The sequence below is a fragment of the Trichechus manatus genome, unplaced genomic scaffold (assembly GCF_000243295.1).
Source record: "Trichechus manatus latirostris isolate Lorelei unplaced genomic scaffold, TriManLat1.0 scaffold00162, whole genome shotgun sequence".
Classification (NCBI taxonomy): Eukaryota; Metazoa; Chordata; class Mammalia; order Sirenia; family Trichechidae; genus Trichechus; species Trichechus manatus.
The window spans coordinates 4,527,225-4,546,122 of NW_004444098.1; positions in this window are offsets into that span (position 1 = coordinate 4,527,225).

Sequence of the window (18,898 nt, forward strand, 5' to 3'; positions counted from 1 at the left end):
ATGAAAAGATTGGCATTAACAAGGGTTAGCGAAGGTGTAGAGCAACTGAAATTCTCACATATTGTTGGTGGGGGTGTACAATGGCACAGTCTATTTGGAAAGACTCTGATTATTTCTTAAAGTTTCCATACTCTTTGTTGTTGTATGCCGTCCAGTCAATTCCAACTCATAGCGACCCTATAGGGCAGAGTAGAACTGCCCCATAGGGTTTCCAAGGAGCGGCTGGTGGATTTGAACTGCCGACCTTTTGGTTAGCGGCCATAGCTCTTAACCACTGTGCCACCAGGGTTCCTGCAACAACCTAATGAATCTCAGAAGCATGATGTTCAGTGAAGGAAGCCAGACATGAAAGAGTACATACTGTATGATTTCTATCTATATGAAATTCTAGAACAAGCAAAACTTCTGTAGTGAAGAAATCAAATCAGCAGTTGCCTGGGGCTGAGGTTGGGAGTGGGTGGGATTTGACTGGAAAGGAATAAGGGGGAACTTTCTGGAGAGATACTTTTTATATCTGCAGGCGATGATTACACGAATGTATAACTTTGTCAAAACTCACTGAACTGTGCTCTTTAAGTTGTTTGTATTTCACTGCTTGTAAAGTATGCCTCAATAGAAATTTCTTCATAGGTAATATGCAGTACTGCTTCCACATTTTCCCCATTGATAAGAAATTTTCTATAATTTTTATACCGCTGTCAAGATTTTAGAGCCTAAGTTATATTTTTCAAAGGCTCCAAAAGGAGCTATCTTTGAAGAAACTGCGACAACTGTTCTAACACTATTTTACAAATATTTATCTTCTATATAAGAGGCAGCATGTGATAATAGGAAGTTAATACTTTGCACTATGTTTCGGTGGGCTATAGTAGCATGGATAGTACACAGGCATGAGGTCACGTGGGGAAGGGCAAACAGCATTCTTTGCAGCTCACCTATACACTTCAGGAACCAGTAGACTGGCCTGCATGACATAACATCATAATCTGTGTTCTGTTGCAACAGCTGTGCAGCTTTCAATCCTCTGCAGTGGGGCAGGGTCCAGGTGGCCTTGGTCTCCCTCTGAAAATGCTGCTGGCCCAGTGGCCTGTAGGCCTCTGTAGTTAGGATTGCCCTTGAGCAATCCTAACAAGCCTCCAGGCCAACAACAGCAATACCAAGTGAATATCAAGGGCAGCTGGGGTGACTTTCAACAGCTGCATGGGAGCTTTCCATTACTTAAAGATTATTATTTTCCATCTCTCTTCCTAGAATGCTGGTGTATGTCCATGGACTGGGAATGGAGGACAATTCAAGTAACATGCAAGGAGCCATTCATACAATGGTTCCTCCATTTTGGCGTGTCCAAACCTTCCATCTTATCTCTACTGGGCTCTGCCCTGGGAAGTCTTGAACTATTCCATCTCTGACCCTCTGGCCTTGCTGTCTGAAAGAAAACTTCAAGGTATTTGAAGTTCAATTGTTCCCCTCTTGACCTGGTCCTTAATAGACCATCCAGCTCTCAGCATCCCTTGTTCCACCTGCAGATTCAGGCACCAGGCCATCACCCAAAGAGGCAAATCCTGCCCTTCCTTCCACTATCACTGATTACTATGGATGTGCTCCTGATGGAGATGGAGAAATTACGTTTAGTAAGTACACCTATTCCTCCCTTATCAACGATCTCATTATCCGACATTTTGCATTTACAACAATAGTAACAAACCTATCTATTTTTCACATTAACAACATATGTCTGGCAGTAATGAACACCGAAGCACGAGGCAAGGGTAACACTGGCTGTGATGGTTAAGGTTATGTGTGAACTTGGCTGAGCCATGATTCTCAGTTTGGCAGTTATGTAATGATGTGATTTGGCAGTTATGTAATAATATAATTTGGCAGTTACATACTGATGTAATTTGGCAGTTTTGTGATTATATAGTCATCCTCCATTTTGTGATCTGATGTGGTCATCCCCCATTTTCACATAACACCGATTTTCACATAACGACCTGGCCTTTGGAACCTAACCATGTCGCTAAGTGAGGAGTAGGTGTAGTAATATGCCAATGAGAGTCACTGGGTGGTGCCAACAGTTAATGCACTTGGCTGCTAACTGAAAGGTTGGAGGTTCAAGTCCACCCAGAGGCACCTCAGAAGAAAGGTCTGGCGATCTGCCTCCAAAAAAATCAGCCAGTGAAAACTCTACGGAACACAGTTCTACTCTGACATACATGAGGTTGTCATGAGTCAGAGCCAACTGGACAGCAACTGTTCTGGAAATATGCTGATGAGAAAGCCAAATATTTTAGAACAGTTTAAAGAACTAAAGATAAGCAGGTGTACACAATTACAGATTTAGAAATAAAATTTTCATATTTTGTAAATGTAGTTGAAAAAATCCCCACCTCCCTTAAAATTTTCAGCAGGCAAGTCATACTGGAACTCTGATATACTGAAATCTTTTTTTCTCAATTTGCTGTTTTGAGGTGTTTATCTGAATAGAAATTTTCTTTGAAATGCTATAATTACACACACGTATACTCAAACTTATGGGATAATAATAGATTCTCATAAAGAACTGGATCAGGAAAATTACACGTTTTTCTATTATCTGAGAAAAGTAATTCTTTCAGATGTATTTATTGACCATGAAGTAACCTATTATCTAAAAATAAAGCAGTCTTGTTTTGATCTACTACCCTTATATCTGCATAAAGGAACCAACCTTAGTGTATAGAAAAAATCCAAGTAGGACATCTTGATAGACTGAAATTAAAAAAAAAAGTACCTGCCAAATTAAGTATGCATCACACTTGAAAACACTGATGTCAAAGAGAAACTTCACCAATCTAAGGAAACTCTTTTGTCCCAGGCTGAAATGCAACAGACTGAAGTTCAATTTACAACTATAATCTATTATTTTTCACCCCAGCCACTGCACTGTTAAAATGGAAGATGTGGCTAATCAATTACAGCAGCCGAAATGGAGTATTGCATAGCTTGTAATCTCTGAAGCTTAAAAGAAAATCCGTTTACAAAAATTCAGAGATACATCAAAATGACAAGGGAAATAAAAGTGCCTTCATTTTCAATTAACACCAGCCAGAGTTTTAGAAAGTTGTAACATCCTTATTCCCTTTTCTTCTCACCTCCTCTAAAGTTTTCCAGTTTGACCATAAACACATGGTGGAAACAGAATTGATGAGGTGTTTACAAAACAGATGTTTTCAAGGAACCATAAGATCTACCTTTCCAAAGAAACATAAATTACAAGTGACAGAATACAAGACACACACAAATACATTAAAATATAGACCACGGAGCAGACAGAATCACAGGAGATATTGTCTAGTTGGTATTTATTGAACACCCACTCTATGATAGAAAGTTCCCAGATTTCTCCTAAAGAATTAATATTCTTTCACTTTGTCAAATTATGTACTATCTGTTTCAAAGATGACTCCAAAAGAAAAGTATAATATTTCACCCTACCCAGAACTAACAAGGGAAGAAACAAGAATATTCAGGATGCAATCTTCTTATGAATGAATGAAGGAATATGTGTGTACATGTGTGGTGTGTATACATATATACATATACACACATACACACAAATATATCTTAATAACGATCAAGTGTTCTTCTAACTTCTTTACAAATGAAATATGCTTGCATCTTCTGATGGTGAGTGCCCTTAACAGAGAACTGAGATTAGGCTGTTGTTGATGGCAGATTCTTCCTATTTCTTTCTTTGCTTCTCTGCTTGGCCATACTTTTCTCATACTAAACACAGGTTTTTGACTTGTAACTCTTCACCCAACACATAGCAGGAAGATTATTCTGGTAGTCCATCCTCAGTTTTACTATCAGCACTCTATAAGTGGTTCTCAGTTGGGGGTGACTCAGCACCCCAAGGGACATTTGAAAATGCTGGAGACATTTTTAATTGTCACAACCAGGGTAGGGGAATACTACTGGCACCTAGTCGTTAGAAGTCAGGGATGCTGCTAAATATGCTCCAACGCACAGAACAGCCCCCTACAACAAAGAATGATCTAGTCCCAAATGTCAATAGTGCTGAGATTGAGAAACCGAGTCCCTAGGTGGCACAAATGGTTAATGCGCTCGGCTACCGATTGAAAGGTTGGAGATTCGAATCCACCCAGAGATACCTCAGAAGAAGGCCTGGCCATCTACCTCTGAAAAATCAGCCATTGGAAACCCTGTGGAGCACAGTTCTACTCTGACACACATAGAGTTGCCATGAGTTGGAGTCAACTTGATAGCAATTGGTTTTTAGCTAGATATAACTAGGTCTACTGTCTAACTAGGCTTGGTGCTAAGCGATTTTATTTTTGGATTTCAGATGCAAAGGGTTGAATTAATGAAACTCACTAGTTCACGTCACATCCCTGGACTCTACGAGGCCTTGTCTTGTTTTATTTATTTTTTATTCCTATTTCCCACTCCACCATTCTAATGTATTTGATGTGTATCCTTTTATTTATATGTGTCTTTGTAAAGCGTTTAGTGGTGTGTTTGCGTGCGTGTATTTTATGTTATGTACATGGCACTGGGCTCTAGACCCACATCACTGTGTTTCTTACTTTCTTTCCATACAGTATTGTTTTTAAGATCTATCAGTGATGCTGATACCTATATTAGAAAGTATGCTGTTTCTAATCACTGAGAGATATTTTAGAGTATGTTTTCACCACAGTTTACTAATATATCCTGCCCACCCCGGCCAGAAATGGCTTTTCCAACATTCCACTACTATAAACAACATCACAATGAACATCCTTGAAAATGTCCCTTATGTATCTGTGTGAGAATTCCCTGAGATATATACCTAGGAGAGGAATTATTCGGCACTTTTTCAGATATTATCATGGTTGCTCTTCAAGCAATGATGTGAGACAGGCATCATTGTTTGCCATTGTAGAGATGGGGAAACTGAAGTTTAGAGAGATTATGTAAGTTGCCCAAAGTCATCCAGCAGAGCTAGGATTCGACTGTTTAGATTTTCTGAAGCTCTTGCCTTTCTCTCTCCCTAGAAGGCTCCAGATACAGAAGAGAATGAAGCCAAGAACAGAAGTGGCGCTGACAGAAGAGAGACACAGAGAGGTTTGAGTGAGAGCCTATACTCACACGACTGAGGTGTAACTAAAGTATAGCAGGCAGGGTGTATGCCCTGGGCGGTACTTGTTGCAGGGCGCCAATGAGCAGTTTCTATTATAGGCCATCATAGTTTCTAAAGCTAACTGTGAGAGAACATTCAGCAATTTAACACTAATTGCCCTAGGTGCTGTCTTCTGTAGCTAGGCCCCTGCTCCCGTCCTAGCATCTTCTATCCTTCCTCAGCTGCGGTGTCTTTCTCTACAGCCTTTCTTTATTTCCCAGGATCTTCAGGAGCAAATCTAACAGGGACAACTGGACTTAGCACAGGAAAGATGAGGAAAGACCTGGGGGCCTGAGCCTCAAGCCCAAACGAGACCTCACAGAGAGACTTGACACCTCTCCTGGTATTGAATGTCTTCACCACTCATTCTTTTGCTCATTTTCAATGGTAGTTAATCAGCTACACTGTGTAGCACATTTGTCAAGCAAAACCTGCCTTTCGGTGAATTGTGGCCCTATGTGTGCCTCCCATGCTACAACCAGGATAGTGCCCTCGTTCGGACTGCTGTCTGAGCCATCACGTGCACGGTCCTCAGGGAGACCCACCAGCTGGCTACGGACCTAAAGACTAGAGGGGAGGGTTGGCTGCAAAGCTCCGACCAGCTTCTTGCTTGTGTCCATTGAGACCCCACTGCACAGAAGTGTGTTGGAGACATCTCATACCTTGCTTATAGGAACCCCTAGCAGCACCCTCCTTCCCATATAAAACAAGGAGACTGAGTAAGGAGCCACTTCTCCATTAGACATGACAATACGTTGAGGGGCCCACAGAAATATTTATATCATAATTTCTTTTAAACTCAGAAGAAAACAAAGAATATAATAATGAATACATAACGATGAATCCAGCCTGGATTATCTGGATTATATTTGTCTTTATACCAAAAAGTCTTCATATAGATAGATAGATATAGATACAGATACGTTTTTTTTTTTTTTTTGTGTGTGTGTGTGTGTGTGTGTGTGTGTGTGTGTGTATACATTGTTATTGGGTGCTGCTGATTCCAACTCATAGCAACCCTATGTGACAGAGTAGAACTGCCCCATAGGGTATTCCTGGCTGTGATCTTTATGGAAGCAGATTGGTATTTCTTTCTTTTGTGGAACAGCTGGTTGGGTTGGAACTGCCAACCTTTTGGTTAATAGCTGAGTGCTTATATATATATGTATATGTATATATATATATATATACTTTTTTTTTTTATGGGGAAGGGGCTTATAAAGGCAAAAGCGTCTTGGGCCCATAGAGACATCACGTGGCCCTGACAGTGGGAAATACACGGTCTGTGAAGGCAGAACGATCAGGTTCCGACTCCTGCTTGGTCCTCGTTAGCTTCATGTTCTTGATCTCCCTGGGTTTCAGTCTCCTCCTCAGGGAAACGGGGACACAGATTCCTCAGAGAGTTGTAAGGAGGCTTAAATGACATGACGCTCTGGCCAACAGGTGCTAAACAGCTGCCGACTCTCCTCCTTTCCCTGCCTCTTCACAATGAACTGGCAGCCCAATCACAGGTGAACATGTGAGGAGGCACTTAGCCAAGATTTGCTCCTTGTCCTCGCCTCTAAGTTCCTACAACCTCCTGCCAGATAATTAAACCCTGCCTTGGTCTCTCCATGTGAGGGAGTAAACAGAAATCATATGGTCTTATAATCGCCTCATGCCTCTTCCTGAAAAAATCCCAATTTTGACTAAAAGAAACTGAGGTCAATGAAGGAGCCAGGGCCTAGACCTCACCCTTTCTCGTTTTTACCCCAAGAGCTAAGAAGTACCAAGACGTGATACTAAAAATAGTATTGGCAGAAGGTATGGCTTGGTTCACATCAAAGATCTGTCCCTGAGAAGGTGCAAATAAATCCAGATTTTATGAATTGGATCACGGTTACCTATCGAAAACAAACAAAAACATTTACACTTAAATGTGACTATTTGATGTTTAATTTAAAAATAAGAATATAACGTTAGCAAAACCACTTCAAGGTAAGAGCATACTAACACCAGAGGATAACTGATAGGATGCTTTAAAGGTATGGAGGAAATATGAAGAAAGCTGTGCCTAAAAGGGATCTAGAAGTAACCGTAGAAGCGATGGGGAGTATGTGTGTGTATAGATATTTGTATACGCATGTGTATATAGAGATGATAGACAGATAGATAGATTACCAACTGGAAGGAAATTAGGATACAGAAGTAGTCCCAGGAGCCTACCCCCAGCTGGGTCAACTGGACTAAACCTGGCTGGAATCATAGTTTATATACCAAAGATGCTTCCATTCCTTCTCCTTCTAGTAGAGGGGCTTCACCTGAACTCAGCTTCCCATAGGCCCATTGGCTCCCTTCCTTCTATAGAAGGGGCTCTAAGTTCCCATGGACCCCAAAGTCTCAGGTCCTGGGCAGCTGGCATTTCCAGGCAAGTCTTGCAAGCAGCTGGCACCCAAAATCTAGCCTGCCCAGCTCCAAACTTCTGGTTATTCCACCACTGATGAGGCTGCTCTCTCACTGTCCTAGAAGGAAAACTCACAAGGAGCAGGGTGCTCCCACTGGAACATGAACCCCCCACCCATGGACAGCCAAATGCCCTGACCTCAGCACTCCTTTCTGTGGAATACTGGAGGGAGGGGCTGGGGGTGTCCATGCCACTTATCTCTTGCTAACCCTGATCTTACAAGTTTTCCCTTTCCCTATAGGGCCTACTCCTTAACCCATACTATGTAACATACAATTTGTCCCAAATACTGATGGATGACCCAAAGGCAGCCAAAGGAACCACCTGGCATGACAGATGTAAGCTAAAATATTGGTGGTCACCATGCCTGGGTGGTAGGATGACAGGCAATAGCTATTTTCTTCTTTCCACTTTTCTGTCTTTTCAAATTTCAACTTCACCCTTAGAATCAGGAATAAATCCTTGTTATCTAAAATGAACTTGAGACTTCTGGGCAACATGGCACTATAGTCAGAAGCACCACGCCGTCCCTCCACAGCAAAGATCAGAAAAACTAAGTCAAACAGAGTCAACACGTCAATCCTGAAACCCTAAGCGTCAAATGAAGAGATAAAGAACTCAGCCAAGCACTAAATGGAGAAAGAAACTGACCGAGAACAGAGAGCGAGGAAAGATACATGCAGGGGTCCCCTGTCAGCTACCACAGCACGGGTCCACCATCTTGGACTCCTATCGGAGATCAGTGAACAGGGGGTACGAGAAAGCAGCTTCTCGGAGCTTCCAGCAGGAGACAGAACAACCTGTAATCAGCGATGTACGCTTTCCCACCCCCCACCCTTCTTCACCCCCACTCGGCCTCCTCTGCTTCCTGCAGCCACAGTGTCTTGGCCGGGAAGCACCCCGGTGTCGCTCGGATTCCACCTACCCGCATTGGCTGGCTCCCTGAGTGCCTTTTGTTGGCTGCTGGTGTTGCTTTTTTCCACTACTTTGGATTTCTTCCTTACCTCTCACCACCTCCCCCTCCTTTCTCTCAAATACCTGGCTCCGTGCGCCATCTTTGCTTCTTCCTGAAAGGCTGCGAAACACCTCTTGACTGTGAAACTGCTTCCCGGCCCGTGCCGCCATGCTGGTGGGACCCCCGGGGCTTTTTTGTTCGTTTGCTCTGATTTGTTCTGTTTTGATTTGTTTGTTAGTTTTCTTTTTCTTTTCTCGGCTTGGGAGCCCCTTCTAGCCGGGCAGTACCCCGTGGCTTGGAAGCTACTCCCTTACTCTGCGCAGACGCACAGGGACATCCCTGGGGCATTTCTTTTCTCTTGTTTTTTTTGGGGGGGTGGGGAGGGGTTGTTTCTTTGTTTTGTTTTCTTCTCTCTCTTATTCCCTTTTTGTCTTCATTTCCAGTTTCTCAATTTATTCATTTTTTTCTTTTACCCTTTTTCTTTTTTTTCATTTTTGTTTTTCCTCATTTCTCAGTCTCTCATCTCTCCACTCCAACAGCAAGCTCCCTTAGCACTCTTTTTCGTTTGTGTGTATGTTTTTTGGCTCCTGTTCCTCTCTCCTCTCTCTCCTCTTTCCCATACCCATCTTAGCTCCACACATCACAATCTCCCCCCTCCTTCCTGCCTACCTGCACTATGTGCTGAACATCACGCTCCCGAGCAGCACAGGCACGCCTACTGGAACCTGCCCTGCACTGATTCCCGGTCCACACTGTCAGCTCTAGTATGTGCCACAAACAACCCATCACAGCAACTCCCCTTCAGCTGGACCTGCCCTGCTTTACCATACCTGAATGACTGACCCTGCCCATTGGAGAAGGAGGTGAAAAGTATCGTGCCCACAGACAAGCAAACAACAAAGAACGCACAGCCTGCCTACTCAGACATAACCAAATAAAACAAAAAAGCAGGACGAAACAAACAAATCTACAAAACAATCTTATCCATGGCTCCTTAGTGTAGAGGAGGACAGTCACTGCTACAAAACATTCTTTCTTAAAAAAATGCCTTGTTACAGGAAAGGTCATGGAAGCCCCATAGACACATCAAACACCCTGAGGGACTGCATTGCTGGGCGGAGGGCTCTGGGGACCATGGTCTCGGGGAACATCTAGCTCAATTGGCATGACACAGCTTATAAAGACAGTGCTCTACATTCTACCTTGGTGAGTAGTGTCTGGGGTCTTAAAAGCCTGTGAGCGGCCATCTAAGATACTCCACTGGTCTCATCCCTTCAGGAGCAAGGGAGAATGAAGAGAACAGGATACAAGGAAAAGATTAGTCCGAAGGACCAATTGTCCACAGCTACCAAGGCCTCCACCGGACCAAGTCCAGTACAGCTAGATGGTGCCCGGCTACTACCACTGACTGCTCTGACCGGGATCACAGCAGAGGGTTCTGGACAGAGCTGGAGAAGGATGTAGAGCATAATTCTAACCCACAAAAAAAGACCAGATTTACTGGCCTAAAGGAGACTGGAGAAGCCCCAAGAGTGTGGCCCCCAGACACCCTTTTAGCTCAGTGGTGAAGTTACCTCCGAGGTTCACTGTTCAGCCTGGGAGTGGACAGCCCCGTAAAACCAAATGAGACTAATGAGGTACAGGAGTCCAGTGACAAGGGCCAGAAAGCAGAAGGGGACAAGGAAGCTGGTGATAGGGAACCCAAGGTTGAGTAAGGATATTGTTGATGTGTTGTGAGACTGTTAACCGTTGTCATAGGGCAACATCTGTAGCAACTGTTAAATGAGAAACTATTTTGTTCTGTAAGCCTTCATCTTAAGTGAGAATAACAGCACAATTGGAAGAGCGTAGTCAATGTCACTGAACTATGCATGTAGAAATTTTTGAAATGGTGTATCTTTGGCTATGTGTATTTTCACCAAAAAAAAAAAAAGGCTGAGAAGTTAGAGGGTTGATATGTTCTGGGGTTGTTAACCAATGTCATAAAACAACATGTGTACTTCTGTTTCATGAGAAACTATTTGTTCTGTAAGCTTTCACCTGAAGTACAATAAATAAATAAATAAATTTAAAAAAAAAATAAAGAGCCAAAAAAAAAAAAAATGTCTTGTTGCATCTTTACAAGGTTGCCTTCCCTCCAGGACTTTCAGGGAAAGCTATTCTTGTGAGAAATAATAAATCAAGCTAAATAAAAGATGGCCTAAAAAAGGGATTTGTACTTCCATTTATGAGAACGCATAGTGGCAGTAGACGAATCAAAGTCACTTGATTTTATCCAAAATCCTAACAAGGTGGTTATTTGGTTTCCCAGGCTCTAGAAGGTAAAAGCAGCAAAACGGGAGGGATGGGGAGAGACGGTCTGGACAAGGAGACCAACAAGGCTGGCAGTGGTGAGCAGACACAAAGGCCCGCCCAGCTCCAAGGGGAAGAAGGAAGAGGCATCAAGAGATTTTTTTTAAGTAGTTTTAAAAATTTCCAAATAAAAAATTAATGAGATGCTATTGGGTCAGGCAAATAAAGAAAGTTGAGTTTTCTTGTCTTGTTTTAAGAACGGCAGCTGGTACCTAGTAGGCACTTTGTTAATGTTTGTTGAATGGATGAATAACACAGAGCCCTGGCAAGGGATGCAGTGAAATGGCCACACAGACATTGCTGGCACCAGTGGAAACTGTATTTTCTTTTTCAAAAATAATTTAGAAAAATGTATCAGGCCTTTAAGATGGGCATAACCTTGGATCCAGCAATTATACTTTTAGGAATCTGATGTAAGGAAATAATCCTAAAATCAGAAAAAGCCATATTCAAAAATATTTTCAATTGACAAGCTGTTAGCAGTAACATTGCAAATAAGTCAAATTTCCAAAAAAAAGGAATGGTTACATAATCTTAGTGGAATATTACACAACCAGTGATACACGACATTCAGGACAATCTCTAAAAAATATAAGATGTTTTAAATTCTTTACATTTATCTGTCTATCTATTTACATACACATATATGTGTGCCTATATGTGTGAGCATGTATATATATGTACGAAAACATATATATATAGCATTATAATTCTGCTTAAGAAGAATATTATTTCCTATACCAACCATATCCCAGGGTAAATAGTTGTTTAAGCAAGTTTCTCTTTATGAAAGTATTCCAGCTAATAAATGAAGATTGAATGAAAAGATTAGAGTAACACTGAATTAGTCATCATTGCTGGGTAACACAGTACCCCAAAACACAGAGGCTTCAAACAACACAGTGTCTGTGGGCGAAAAATTCAAGAGTATCGTAGCTAGAGATTCTGGCTCAGAATCTTTCATGAGGTTGTTATGAAGCGGTCATCTGGGGCTGCAGTCATCTGAAGGCTTGACTTCCAACACAGTCCTGATAATGTGGCCGCTGGCTTTGCCTAGCGTGAGTGACCCAAGAGAGGGGGGAACAGAAACTACTCTGTCTTTTATAATCTAACCTCTCAAGTGACATGTCATCACTTCTATATCCTGTGGGTCACGCAGACCAACCCTGATACAATTCGAGAGAACATTAAACCAGGGTGAGAATACCAGGATGCAGGGACCACTGGGAGCCATCTTGGAGTCTGGCTACCACAAACACCATTTTGCAACCCCTAATGAACTGATGGATCTAAACTATAATCATCAGTGGCTGCTGACATCACAACAAGACAGACAACCAGACAGGAAGTCTCACTTGGCATAAAGAACAACAGCAGCTATGAAGTTGTCTTGTCCAAAAAGTTCAGCTTGAATCTGACTAAGCCTTTGGTTCTATCTACTAATTTACAGGAAATAAAGGGGACAAAGGAATGGGTTAAACAATACCAATACCAAGAAAAAAAAAAAAAAGCAACTGCTATCGAGTTGATTCATAGCAACCCCATAGGGTTCACCAAGGCTGAAAATCTCCACGAAAGCAGACTGCCACATCTTTCTCCCGAGGAGCCACTGGTGGTTTCAAACCACCGACTTTCAGTTAGCAGTTGATCGCTTTAACTGCTGCACCACCAGGGCACCTTTAAACAATACCATGTGGATGTAATTAGCATAACTCAGGTTATTAATGAGTCTTCCTCCAATCCTGACACCACATTCTTCTTCATGTAGTCCAGCTTCTGGGATTATTTGCTCAGCATACAGACTGAATAAGTATGGTGAAAGGATGCAACCCTGATGCACACCTTTCCTGACTTTAAACCTCGCAGTAGCCCCTTGTTCTGTTCCAACGACTTCCTCATGAGCACAATTAAGTGTTATGGAATTCCTATTCCTTGCAATGTTATCCTTAATTTGTTATGATCTACACAGTCAAATATCTTTGCATAGTCAGTAGAACACAGGTAAACATCTTTCTGATGTTCTCTGCTTTCAGCCAGGATCCATCTAACATCAGCAATGATATCCCAAGTGATGAAAAACCATTACTTCTGTTATAAACATGAAATATATTTCATTGGACAGACAATTTTTCTCTTCTTTCTTTGTTCAAGAGTGTATTCATTTCCTAGAGCTGCTGTGACAAAATGCCAAAATTGTGGGTGGCTTTAAAGTACAGAAATGTCTTGTCTCACTGTTACGGAACCTAGAGTCTGAATTCAGGGTGTCAGCAGTGCCGTATTCTAAGCGTGGCTCTAGGGAAAGATCCCTTCTTGTCTCTCCTGGCTTCTGGTAGTCCCAGGCGTTCCTTGGTGTGTAGATGCATCTTCACAGGGCCGTCTTTCCTCTGTCATTCTGTGTTTTTCTCCTTTTATAGGATACCATTCCAAATCGATCAGAACTCAGCTTTCTCCAGTATGACCTCATGTTAACCGATAACATCTTCAAAGACCCTATTTCCAAACAAGCTCACAGGTACTAGAGGTTAGGACTTCAACTTATCTTTTGGGAGGACACAATTTAACCCAGAAGGAGCCCTGGTGGTGCAGTGGTTAAGCACTTGGCTGCTAACTGAAAGGTCAGCAGTTCAAACCCATCAGCCACTCCACGGGAGAAAGACGTGGCGGTCTGCGTTGGTAAAGATTACGGCCTTGGAAATCCTGTGGGGCAGTTCTACTGTGTCCTATAGGGTCAATGTAGGGTCACTATGGGTTGGAATTGACTCGACGGCAATGGGTTTGGTTTTGGGTTTTAATTTAACCCATAACAAAGAGGTACCTGGAAAAAATATATATATATACATATATTTACATTTTGGATTTAGAGTCCACGTGGAGAGGATCTCTTTGTTACACCGACAAACAGTAAATATTGGAGAGTCATGTAGCAATACTCGAGTTAAAAGCACTTAATTTCATGCAATTGAGAACAGACTCCATCTTGACAAATTCCCAGCAGAACAGCCAACTCTGAAAGATGGCACTGCAATCAAAGGGCCCCAGGGATGAATCATCAATCAGCCTGGCCATCATGAATATCGTGAGGAGCGGTGCACCCCAAAAACACAACTCTAGGAAGTCTCCAGCAAAAAGAATGTGATTGCCACTAAGTACTAGGTACTCTTTGTGTAAGGGCAGTAATGGTTCAGAGGTAGAATTCTCACCTTCCACACAAGAGACCCAGGTTTGATTCCCAGCCAATACGCCTCATACACAGCCACCACTCATCTCTTGGTGAGGGTTTGCATGTTGCTATGATGCTGAATAGATTTCAGCAGAGCTTCCAGACTAAGATGGACTAGGAAGAAAGGCCTGGTGTTCTATGTCTGAAAATCAGTCAATGAAAATCCTACGGATCACAACAGTCCGATCCAAAACTGATCATGGGGATAGCACAGGACTGGGCAGACTTTCATTTGGTTGTGCCTGGGGTCGCCATGAGTCAGGGGCTGACTCCATAGCAGCTAATAACAACAACATTGTTTATGGAATGCTGTCTTAATTCAGTATTTCCAGGTTACAAAAATACACTCAGATGCTCTCTGGTTGACTTGACTGAAATACACAACTCAGCCATCCGCACTGAAAAGCATAGGTCATATCATGTCATTCCATTTGTACGTCCTGGTATCAAGCCAATTTTGCAGCATATCACTGGAAGAGAAATTAAATTTGGTACATTTAGATACAGAAAATCTGGGAAACAGAAAAGTATCCTCAGGAAAAGAGTATCCTGCTGAAGATTATTATTTACAACAAAACACTAAAGACAAAATAATGTTTAGAAATATGAACAGTCTATTGGAAGAATAATTTCTCGAAAATATATACTGTAAAGTGTACATGGAAAGCACATGGGTGTTTCTATGAAGGAAACTGGGTTGGAAAGTGAATGGCATGCTGTAAACTCTTCATTTTCCAACTGCAAAGGCCTGGATCCTTCCAAGGTGGCAGTTTACCTGGTAATGTAGGAAATTGAAATGAAACCACTGCCATTTCGAAGTCTTCAACAAACTCATTACTGGCTCTTTCGAATTATTTTGTGTCTCTTGGGAAATACAGGAAAAGGGGTGTTCCGTTTCAGCTTGGCCCCTCTGCTGCCTCTCACGCCTTGAATCACCAACATCAGCCTCACAAGCATATTTAACGTCTCGGTTTTGGCATCTGTAAAGAAGGTGTTTCAACAGATGGGGGACAAGGAAACAGGACCAGAATCAGACAAGATGGTTCCTGTTATGCATTGAATTGTGTCCTCCATTAAAAAAAAAAAACTGTTGCTGTGGAGTCAATTCCAACTCATAGCGACCTTATAGGACAGAGTAGAACTGCTCCATGCGGTTTCCAAGGAGCAGGTGGTGGATTCCAACTGCCAACCTTTTGGTTAGCAGCCGAACGCTTAACCACTGTACCACCAGGTCTCCCCCCATAAATATGTGCTGTAAATCCTAACCCCTATACCTGTGGTTATAACCCCATTTGGGAATGGGTTTTCTTTGTTATGTTAATGAGGCAGTATTAGTATAGAGTGTGTCTTAAATCAATCTCTTTTGAGGTATAAAAGAGCAGATTAAACAAGGAAGCAGGAACATAGACCGGGGAAGATAGATGCCATGCCACATGTGACCTCCAAGGAACCAAGAAACAGAAGCTGAAAAGAGACAAGGACCTTCCCCCAGAGCCGACAGAGAGAGAAAGACTTCCCCTAGAGCTGCCGCCCTGAATTCAAGCTTCTAGCCTCCTAAACTGTGAGAAAATAAATTTTTGTTTTGTTAAAGCCACCCACTCATGGTATTTCTGTTTTAGCAGCACTAGATAACGAAGACAGTTCCTAAAGGAAGCTTTAGAAAAACTAACTCAATGGATGGAAGCTTCAAACGTATAAAAAAGTGCCATTCAGCGGGCTGGTCGATGAAACAGAACAATATCTGTACATGGGTATGGACTCACTTCCCTCAAGGAAGCTGAAAAGAAAAAGGGCCTCTCCCAGAGAAGCAGACACGCAGGCTGGTTCTAGAAGCCTGGTCCAAACAAGTTGGAGGGGAGGAGCCGGCCCTCTGGTTGACTGCTCTGGTAGAAAAGGGAAATCTCAAAATGAAAAGACAAAAAAAAAAGAAAAGACAAAAAAAAAAGAAAAGACAATAGAAAGGAAGCATCGCTTTTAAGGGACCGGACAGAAAGGTAAAAACCACTTTCGAACAAATACTTGAGGGTTTATTTTTCTTTTATTATTTTACTTTACTACTTTACTTTAGAAACCCTGGGGGCGTACTGGCTAAGAGCTATGGCTGCTAACCAAAAGGTTGGCAGTTCAAATCCACCAGATGCTCCTTGGAAACCATACGGGCCAGTTCTACTCTGTCCTGTAGGGTCGCTAGGAGTCGGAATTGACTCCACAGCAATGGGTTTGGTGTTTTGGGTTGTTACTTTATTTTATTTTGAAATAAGCCCGGGAGAGACTCACTCAGGGGGTCCAGAGGCTGAGAGGAGGAGCTTTTTAGAAGCCCTTTGAAGCCTGTGGCATGCGTAGGAGAAGCTCAGGCAACGACCGCTCTCCTAGTGCTGTATAAATTGTAAGTCTAAAATCCTTCATGTGTTGTCTGGGTGGAGTCACAGGATGCCCAATGCAATTTTACTTGAAGATGAGCTATATGGACAAGGATACACAAGAGAAGCTAAACACATCGCTTCACACTTGCAAAACAGGCGCTTAGGAAAAGCAACTTTTGGGGATAGATGAACAGATAGCTACTGTGGAGTCAGCTCGCACTCAGAGCGACCTTATGCACAACAGAACCAAACATTGCATCACCCTCACAGTTGCCAGCATGTTCGAGCCTATTGTGGTGGCTATTGTGCCAATCCATCTCACCTAGGGTCTCCCTCGCCCTCGCTGGTTCTCTACCTCTCCAGACACAATGTCCTCCTCCAGTGATTGATCCCTCCTGATGACATGTCCAAAGCAAGTGAGTTGAACAATGTTCTGTTATGATCCATAGAGTTTTCATTGGCTGATTTTCAAAAATAGATTGCGAGGCCTTTCTTCCTAGTCTGTCTTAGTCTGGAAGCTCTGCTGAAAACTGTCCACCAGGGGTGACCCTGCTGGTATTTGAAATACCAGTGGCATCACTTCCAGCATCACAGCAACACACGAGCCCCCGCAGTAGGACACACTGACAGACGGGTGGTGGTGGACTTTCGGGGAGGGGTGGTTTTTCTCTCAATCCCCTCGGTGCACACAGTGGGCCGCACATCCCTCTCCAACCCTCTGCTGAACCATCCCAGGAGACAGAGGCCCAGAACTCTGCCAGAAGCCCCTCCCTGTGCGGCCGTGCGGAGACAGCCTGGCCTAGGTGGCAAGCCGGAAAATCAGACACACGATAACAAAAGGCAGAATTTTCACATGTCAGCTCTTACAGCCATTAGTAGCTGTCATTCAGTACCTAAGAAAAGGAAGGCCAGAGGGCAGCAAGAGGAGACAGCCTTTCTATTCTGGTGTCTTATTTGCAAGCAAAAAGTAAAATATGACCGCATAAAGTACTAATGGATCACAGATGAAATATGAGATGTTAACAGTTTATAGAAAAGTGCTGATGTCCAAAAAAAACCACTAACTACTAAAGGGCTTTGAAAGAAAGACCTTTTACTGTGAACACAAGAACTCACATATATGAAGTCCTGGGAACATTAAGCTAGTAAATGTATTTGGAAAACAGCAACTATCTCTCTGCCCTTTGCTTACCAAATAGCATTTCACATAATCAAATGGCCTTTCTCACAGGATATGAAGTCATTTTGTAGAATCTAAAAGGTATGAGAATCAAGCAAGGAGAAGGCTAGGCCTCCATGTACCACTCTCAGGTAATAAACATATTCAATACATGGTGCTTGATGCTGTTAGTATGGGACCATGTTAACGATACAAAAGTAACAAGCACAAGCACACGATTTTTTGTTTATTGTATCAATTTTAGTTATTCTGGGATCGTTTCTGAAATCTCCTTCCTATAAATTATTTTAAATCAATTTAGAATGCAGGAAAAACACTATTTCGCTAGACCAGAAGTCAGCAGAACACAACCCATATGCCAAATTCCGCTCATCATCTATTTTTGTAAATAAAGCTTTATTGGTGCACAGCCATGCACATTTTCTTCAGTGTCATCTATGGCTGCTTTCACGCTACAGTGGCAGAGATGAGTAGTTATAGGAGAGCGGATGGCGTAAAAACTGAAACAATTTACTCTCTGGCCCTTTACAGAAAACGTTTGCCGACCCATGCGCTGGACATATTATTATTTCTCCTCACTATCCTTATGGCACAATAATAACTGATATGTAAAATTTCAATATATATTGTGTTATTTTCCTGAATGACATCAGTGAGGTTTATATTAAGTCCTGATAGATTGGCTGCAATATGGCTGCCAAGGAGTCCTCCCCTTGCTGTGTTGCACACTGCTCTCCCCATCAAAACGTGGCATCTTTTTTCCCTTCCCTTGAATCTGGGGTGGCCCTGTGACTTGCTTTGACAGAAGAATATGGCAGAAGAGGTCTGGTAGCTCAAGCTTTCACTCTTAGAGCCCTGAGTCACTGTGGAAAGTCTGTCTTCCTTGCTGGAGAGAGAGGCCCAGCCAGGCCTAGACATTCCAGGCACCCCAGCCGAGGGGCCAGTCTTGTGGGTGAAGCCATCTTGGACATCCAAGCCCCAGCTCAGCTCCCTGCTCAATGAAGCCACATGAGGGACCATGGCCAACACCATGTGGGGCAGAAGAACTTCCTAGCTAAGTGTCTTAGTCTCCTAGGGCTACCATAACAAAATACGATTTACTGGGTGGCTTTGAAGAACAGAAATTTATTGTCTTACACTTTTGGAGGCTAGAAGTCCAAATTCAGGGCGATAGCAGGGCTAGGCTCTCTCTCTCTGTCCGCTCTAGGGAAAGATCCT